At 45.5% G+C, this 9,055-nt stretch overlaps 1 pseudogene; it reads right to left on the reverse strand.

Annotated features, from left to right (window-relative positions):
- Nucleotides 1-595: 595 nt before the first annotated feature.
- On the reverse strand, nucleotides 596-1,242 carry LOC121441257 (annotated as a pseudogene).
- Nucleotides 1,243-9,055: the final 7,813 nt, after the last annotated feature.

The following is a 9,055-nucleotide window of genomic DNA, read 5'->3' on the forward strand; positions in this document are numbered from 1 at the left end:
TTCCTGCCATAGCTGTGATCATGGTAATACACATTCACTCAGGACTTAAAATCCCCACAAGCCCTCGATTTTTATTTGTTTTAGTGGCTTATTCTTTTTATTTTTTTGAGAATAGAAAAAAATAATTAAAGCATCAAATTGTACAAATTACAAATCTGTTCCAAAATATACTTACATTAAATAAAATATGCTTTTCAGTAAGATCTACAGTGAATGACTATGCATTCCAGGAAGCTTCACATCTAGGCAGGGCCAACATTCGTGGAAGAAGCTAAGAGAAAGTGCATCCAATCACAGTTTATAGCGGGTTTCTTATTGCCAATCTGCCAGTCACACCAAACATGTCATTACATCACTGGTGCAGGACACCGACTTTGTTGGGGTTAAGGGAAGCAAGTGCTATCCTCAATGGTGAGTTCATTACAACTTCGGAGGAATCCCACAGCCTAGACAGAGTGTCAGGAAACATGTTAAGGGAAGCGGACAACGCTCTCGAAGCCCAGACACTTTCTTGCTGTGCTGTGTATCCAGGAGGATGGTCTTCTTCAGGACAAGGTCGCAAGACTGGGACAAGCCCAAGGGGCTGACAGGGAGTATGAGGATGGGGAGGAGGGCTTCCTCTAGCTGTTTCACATCAGAGACAACTGTGACAAAGTCCTCAGCACTGCAATCTCCCCTCTTATCATCTGGCATAGCGCTTGATGTATTCATCCATTTTGTCTTGGAAATCTTCCTTGTCTCGTAAATGATGTTCTGCTGCTTCAATATTCAGTGGATCATCAAAATTCAAGAGATCAGTAAATAAAGAGTTTAATCCCCAAACAACATCCTTCAATGTCCTAGTGGGAGCCCAGCCAGTGCCATCAATTGAGTGTTCTCTTAGTAAACTTAGACATATTTCCCCTGTTTCTGTGATATTGGGATGCCAGATTTTAGTCAAGCATTTCACCCTGGGAGGCACCATGCTGTAGGCTTCAGGAACTTCAGTTTCAAACTGAAATGTTCCACCCTGGTAGTGTAACTCTCATTTGGGCTTACAGTCAGCTGAAAGCAATGAAGCTTGTTTGGATCAGGAAAGTGTACTTTACATGTACAGGGTAAATTAGCTTCAAGTTCTGTAACCTCTTTTACAAGCAACTTGTCTCTCATAGAGACCCGTCGAGTAGAGTCAGATGTGGAGGCAGATGTCTGGGATCCTTTGAGACCATCATCCCGCTTCAACTTGCTTGCCAGCGTTAGCATTACTGCTACCTTTCTTCTGGAAGACCGGCAAGAGTAGGGCTAAGTAAGGACCATGTCTCCAGACAACAACTTTAATCACTGCACTCAGGAGGTAGAGGCAAGCCATGTAATGATTCCTGCACGAGATGGACCAAGCCACGGGTGGGTTCAAACCACGACCACTGAGAGCCCAGTCGATTCTGCGAGCAAGAGACCTTGGCAGGTTGAAAACCAGAGGCCTCACGGTCTACAGACAGAGCTTAAGTGAGGAGTTTATTGAGTTAAGGGTAAAGGGAAGAAAAGAGAGAGACAGAGACCTGCTTGCCTCTTCAGAAAAAGAGGGAAGAAAGCAGAGATAGGTGGAGCTTGTTAAGTATTTTTCCTTGGCCGACAACCCTCTCTGCCAATGCAATAATCCCAGTCAGACCAAATTAGAAGATGCCCAGGTTTAATGGGTGCCAGCACTCCCGGATGCCCTCCCGCCCCGAAAACATGGAGAGATGAACAGAGAATGGAAAGACCACAGAAAAACAGAAGACCACCTAGTGGCTTATTCTTAAAGTAATTAAATTGGAGTCGCTGGAAAGATATCTCAGTAGGTAAAGAGCTTGCTATGCCTGCATGAGAACATGAGTTCAGAATCCACATAACATACCAGAAATGACTAAATTTACCTGTAATCCCTGCAGACACAGGGGAGGCAGAGACAGAAGGATCCCTGGGGCTTGCTGGCCAGTCAGTCTAGCCAAATTTGTGAGCTCCAAGTTCAGTAAAACACCTTATCTCAAAAAATAAGGTGGAGAGTAAAAGAGGAAAATATCAAGCATGGATCTCTGGCCTACACACACACACACACACACACACACACACACACACACACACACCCCACATGCACACTTTGGAGATCACATAACTGGACAATATGTAATTAGGCCTGTTGTAATAGAAGCGGCGGGGCTGCGTCCCCAGCACCCCGGCCACCTGCTAGCTTATGCCCCTAATTACACAGACACTGTATTCTTTTAAACACTGCTTGGCCCATTATATCTAGCCTCTTCTCGGCTAACTCTCGCACCTGGACTAGCCCATTTCTAATAATGTGTAGCACCAGCACCAAGGTGCGCTTACTGGGAAGATTCTAGCCTACGTCCATCCTGGGTCGGAGCTTCATCGCATGTGCCTCAGAGAGAGGGGACAATGGCGTCTCTCTGAGCTCACTTCCTCTTCCTCCCAGCATTCTGTTCTGTTTACTCCTCCCACCTATGTTTTAACCTATCAGGGCCAAGCAGTTTCTTTATTGCTTAACCAATGAAATCAACAGATTGATATATGACACTCCCACATCATAGTCCTTCTATAGCTTTGCTAAATATGTCACATCTGATGTGTGTATGTTAACAGGATAACAATGGTTTGGAGCCATGTCCCCCTTCTCGACCCGCCCAGCAGGTCCTAAGTTACTCCAGGGTCTTGAAGATGCACTATCTGAAAGACATGAGGGGAAAGAGAAACGGATGCCAAGCGGTATTCTTTGTCAAGGCATCCATTTATTGAAGCAAGTTTCATGTCTTAAATACTCCTCAGTGAGAAGCTCAGGCAGGGGGAACTGAGGAAAGGGGGAAGGATGAAGGGGGAAGGGGGAAGGGAAGGAGGGGCTCGGTAGCTAGGCAACTAAGCGGGGCAGTTTGGCAGCTAAGCAGGGCAGTTGCAAGGTCAGTGGCTAGAACACCTGCTGTTAGTGATAAGCAGCAAGCAGTGAAGACACTCTGTGGTGCTTTCCAAAGCTTGACTCTCCACGGTTAGCACGTAATGTTTTGGCTAACTTAAAGTTTTCTGTCTCAAGATATTTACTTCAAGGCCCTGTGAGATGTGAGAAAGGAGAAGCATGAAATGGCTCCTGACACCCCTTTTCTGTGCTTTCTGTATGTTTGAGTATATCCATCAAGTCCATAATTATATTTTTACAGAAGAAAGGGTTTATTCAGCTTATGGTTCTAGAGGGATATGAGTCCATCATGGCAGAGAAGCAAGGCAGCAATCAGCAGACATGTCAGCTAGAGAAGAACCTGAAGGCTCATGTCTTAAACCACAAACATGAAGCAAAAAGAGCAAGTCCATGTTTTGATTTTTGGTTGTTTGTTTTTTGTTTGGTCGTCTGATTGTTTTGGTTGATTGGTTTCTCTTTATAGTCCTGGTTGTCCTGGAACTTGCTCTGTAGACCAGACTGGCCTCAAACTCGGAGATTAATCTGCCTCTGCCTCCCACATGCTAGGATTAAAGATGTGCACCACCGATGTGGGATTCCCCTCTGTATGCTGTGAATATGTTTTATTGCCATTGGTTGGTAAAGAAGTTGTTTCGGCCAGTGGCTTAGCAGAATAGAACAAGGTGGGAATTCCAAGTAGATAAAGGAGGAAAGAAGGCGGAGTCAGGAAGCCGCCATGTAGCTGCTGGAAGAGAAAGATGCAAAGATGTGAACCGCCAGGCAGAATCTTGCCAGTAAACCACAAGCCTCATGGTAAAATATAAAATAATAGAATTTTTTTAATTTAAGATGTAAGAGCTAGCGAAAAATATGCTTAAGCTATTGGTCAAGCAGTATTGCAATTAATATAGTTTCTGTGTGATTATTTCGGGTCTGGGTGACTGGGAAATGAACAAGTGGTCTCCATCTACATGCCACCACTGCCCAGCTAAGTCCATGTTTCTTCAACTAAAAATGGAGCTGAAGAACTTATTGTGCTGTCACAAAGACTTACCAACAGTAAAGGATTTCTAAATGCCCAATGGTAAACCGTTAATCTGGTTCTTGTAGTTACTATGAGTGGCTCCCACCTGGCAGCACTGGAAAATGGGACAGATTGCTATCTGCATCTTTCCAATTCCTTTTTTGAACACCAGTGGGTTTGTCTTTGTGTGTGTGTGTGTGTGTGTGTGTGTGTGTGTGTGTGTGTGTTTGTGTTCTGTTTGTCTTGTTTTGCAATCTTGAAAAATACTATTATGGGACAGGCAGCGAGCTCCACCCTCCTGAAGCAAGTCTGATCACATTTCAAGGACTTCAATCACCAAGCTGAGACTCTGGGGTTATTTGTTATTTATTTATTTATTTAGTATACAACATTCTGTCTGTGTGTATGCCTGCAGTCCAGAAGAGGGCACCAGACCATGTGGTTGCTGGGAATTGAACTCAGGACCTTTGGAAGAGCAGGCAATGCTCTTAACCTCTGAGCCATCTCTCCAGCCCCTCTGGGGTTATTTGTATGGCCAGGGAAGTTAACAAACTTTTGCAACATTGAATGGCCATCCTTCAACATTGAATGGCTAGAAGTGGGCACCTTCCATGGCCCCATCATATATCAGGTTAAAGATATCGTGTATTGAAGAACCCTGGATGCCCTAGCCAGGTCTCCTACATCACCACTTGGCAACATTTGGTGGAAAGCCCCCCTTCTTGCTTGAAACACTTCCTGCCACCTGCCCCAACAGTCTTGCAGGTGAAAGAAGCAGAGTCGAAGAAGGATTGTAAACCAGAGGTCCTAGCCCTATTCTGTGCCAGAGGAGGAGCTTTACCCATCTCCTTAATGTTCCTGCGTCAGTCTCCACACAAGCCCCCCGCTGCCAGATCGCTACAGGTAAACCTAGCCCCGGAGAAGGGGAAGGAGGCATGGAAAGTCCACCTCACACCTGATCCTGGACTAAAACATATGTAGCACAGGTAGCACAGGCAGATTCCACGATAGTTGCCCTACCCCTAAAGGCAACCTCTCCCCAAACTGGATGGCGGGTAATATATGACACATATCCTTTTTGCCACTAGTGACATTTATAACTGGAAAATGTAAAACTACAAGTTTTCAGAGAAACCCTCTGCCCTGCTAGACTTATTAGATACTGTAATGAACACTCATGAGCCCACTTAGGATGATGGTCAGCAGCTCTTGCAGGTACTGTTAGTTACAATAATCTCAAGAGGAGACTCTACACCGATAAACATAATTTCAATCAGACCAGATTAGACCAAATCAAAGATGCCCACGTTTAATAAATGCAGTGCTCCCAGGTGGCTAGGAGAGCGTGGCTAGAAGAAGGAAGAGACAGAATGGGGATACATGCAAAAGCTAAAACCACATGTTCCTTCTCTGGGTAGCAGCCTAAATAGCCTGTGGGAGTGATCCTGACCCTCCCTGGGAAGGAGTCAGCCTTTGGCAGGCTTTCCTGGAGGTGGAGTCTGGACCAAGGCAACTCCCAGGAGGAGGGGGCTTCCAAAGATGGATGTTGGGTATTACACTGTTCACAACTGAGAAGCGTGTATGGATTCTAGCTGCTGCCCAGAAGTTTGTTCCAGGACAGACTGGCCAGCCTACGGCTATTCAGTCCGATATCGATGAGGTATTTCCCTTAACCTGCCCTGAATGGGATCACAGTGATCATGCAGGTAAGAAGAGGCTGAAAGTCTACTGGCAGATTCTAATGGGGGGATCTCTGTGAGACTGCAAGAAGATCCCCAAATTTATCCAAGGTAGGATGAGACTCTGGAAGCTTTCCTGGAGTGGCTGATGGAGACTTACAGAACCTTCACTCCTTTTGACCCAGAAGCAAGAGAAGATCAGTCTGCTGTCAATATGGCTTTTGTGACCCAGGCAGTACTGGATATCCAATGGAAATTACAGCAACTGGATGGATTTGCAGGGAAGCAATTGGCTGAGCTTGGAACAATAGAAGAAAAAGTTCCTAACAATAGATAAACTCCTGAAGAAAAATAGACTAAGGGTCTTGCCAGAATATTGCTGGTAGCCACAGGGAAAGAAAGGCCAAATACAAGGAAGTTTCAAAAAATGAGAAAAAGGACAGGAGACAGGCCCCTTCCCAAGAAGAGGCATGGGCACACCCCTGCCTCCAGAGAGACCAATGTGCCTATTGCAAGGAAATGGGACACTGGAAGAACAAGTACCCAAAGAAACAAGGAGTGAAATGGACATAGGTCTTTGAGATAGAGGAACTTAGTGACTGAGGATTCTGGTTCTCATGTCTCCTCCATGAGCCCTGGGTAACCTTAAAGGTAGAGGGGAAGCCAGTAGACTTTCTAGTGGACACAGGACTCTATTCTAAAACAGTCCATGGGACCCTTGTCTGATAAAAATACCTGGATATAAGAGGCCACTGGAACTGACTGATGCTCATGGACTACCCACAGAAAGGTCAACTTGGATGTGGGACAGGTAACCCCCTCATTTATGACCATCCCAAGATACCTGTATCCACTCTTGGACCATGACTTCCTGAAAACAAATGGGAGCCGAGATCCAATTTGGGCCCCAGGAATTGCAGGTCCTAAATGAAGATGGCCCCATCCATGTGTTAACCATGGCACTGGAGGAAGAATATAAGCTCTCGGCCACATGCTTTCTAGACACTGACAATAATCCATTCCTGGAGAGACTGTGGGAGGAGATTCCAGGGTTATGGGTGGAGAGAAATCAGGTGGGACTGGCTAAGCATCAGACCCAAATCCTGGTCCAGCTAAAAGAAAATATTTGTCTGGCCAGAGTCCACCAAAAAAAAAAAAAAGAGGGGGAAGTGATGGAGAATTGTCTGTAATCTGTCAATCATGTTTTAAATAAATGCTGATTGGCCAGGCAGGAAGTATAGGTGGGAAAACCAGACAGGAAATAGAAATGATACAATGAGAACAGGAGAATTCTGGGAAGGAGGAAGTTGATTCCTCCCATTCCTGCCCAGACCACCAAAGGAGCAGGATGTGAGCTGCCCTGCTTAAAAAAGGTACTGAGCCACATGGCTACCATAGATCAGAAAAATGGGTTAATCAAGATGTGAGAGTTAGCAAGTGAGAGGCTAGAGCTAATGGGCCAATCAGCTTTATAATTTATGGAGACCTATGTGTGATTTTCTTTGGGGCTAAACAGTTCTCAGGTACGGGGTGGGACAGAAACCCAAACAAGCAGGCCTGGCCCTTCATGTTACATATGGGTGGAGAGAAATCAGGTGATACTGGCTAAGCACCAGACCCAAATCCTGGTCCAGCTAAAAGAAAACACCTGTCTGGCCAGAGTCCACCAATACCCCATACCCCAAGAGGCCAAAATGGAAAGGAAACCACACATAAATTGACTCTGTTCCAGTTGGCTTGGAACATTCCCCTCCTCCCAGGTAGAAAGCCCCATTCCAGTGACTACCCACTTTTACAAGACGTGTAAGAAGTTAACAAAAGTGTCGAGGAAATATACACCACAGTGTCCAACCCATAAACTTTATTAAGTAGCCTGCTACCTGAATGGATCGTTTATACTATGCTGGATCTCAAGGATGCCTTCTTCAGTCTGCAACTGGTCCCACGCAGCCAGCCTCTGTTCTCCTTTGAATGGAACTACCCAGACCACGGTTTTAATGGACAACTGACCTGGACCAGGGTGTCTCAAGGATATGAGAACTCAGCTACCATTTTCAATGAGGTGCTCCACAAGGATTTGGATGAGTACAGATGATCTCATCCCCAAATAAATCTCTTGCAATTTGTATATGACCTCCTTATAGTTGCTGTGGATGAGAAAATCTGTTACATGGAGACCACCACCATGCTCAAGGAGCTGGACCAGATGGGGTACCCAAAGCACAGATTTGCAAGAGAGGGGTAATATATCTTGGGTACATATTCAAGAGGGAGCACGCATGTTATACCAGGCTTGGAAAGAGACCATTCTTTTTTAAAATTTTTCTTTTTATAAAAGAAAACAAGCTACCTTTTTTGTTTTACATACTAGTCCCAGTTCCCACTCCCTCCCCTCCTCCCAAACCCTCTCTTTTCCCTCCCACAAACCCCCTATCCACACATGAGAGAGGGCAAGGCACATTGCTCTGAGGAAGGACCAAGGCCCTCCCCACTATATTCAGGCTGAATAAAGCATCCCACCAAAGATAATGGGTTCCAAAAAGCCAGTACAAGCAGCAGGGACAAATCCTGGTGCCATTGCCAGTGGCCTCACAGTCTTCCCCAGCCATATAACTGTCACCCACATTCAGAGGGACTAGTTTGGTCCTATGCTGGTTCCTTCCCAGTCCGGCTGTAGTTGGTGAACTCCCATTAGCTCAGGTAAAATGTTTCTGTGGGTATTCCCATCATGGTCTTGACATTTTTGCTTATATTCTCACTCCTCCAACTCTTTTTTTTAGTATAATAAAGGGCTATTTATTTAAGGGTATACTCACAGATCACAGTCCTCTGCTCGAATGGGGAATCCAGCTGCCAGAAGAGAGCACTCCTCTCACTCTTCAACTGACTTTGGGAGCTCAGCCCAGTGCTCTGCTGTGGGTCTCTGCCTCTGTTTCCATCAGTTGCTGGATATAGGTTCTATAATGACATTTAAGATAGTCATCAATCTGACTATAGGGCAAGGCCAGTTTGGGCATCTCCACTATTGCTTAGGGTCTTAGCTGGAGTCATCCTTGTGGATTCCTGGGAATTTCTCTAGTGCCAGGTTTCTTAATAGCCCCATAGTGGTTCCCTCAATCGGAATATCTCTTTTCTTGCTCTCCGTCTCTGTCCTTCCCCCATCTTGACTATCCCATTCCCTCAAGTTTTCCTTCTCCTCCTCTTCTCCCCTCCTCCTCCCCTTCTGCCCTCCCTTGTCTCCCCACCCTCCCAATTTAGTCAGGAGATCTTTTATATTTCCCCTTCCCAGGAGAATCTATATATGTTCCTCTTAAGGTTCACCTTGTTACTTAGCTTAAGAAACAATTCTTAACATTCTGATCCCAAAAACTCAGAGACAGATTTGGTCTTAATGCAGCCATCCTGCTACCGGACCCTGACTTGGCT

Source organism: Microtus oregoni, unplaced genomic scaffold (genome assembly GCF_018167655.1).
Source record: "Microtus oregoni isolate MIOR12 unplaced genomic scaffold, Mior012 000074F_004, whole genome shotgun sequence".
In the NCBI taxonomy this organism is placed as follows: domain Eukaryota; kingdom Metazoa; phylum Chordata; class Mammalia; order Rodentia; family Cricetidae; genus Microtus; species Microtus oregoni.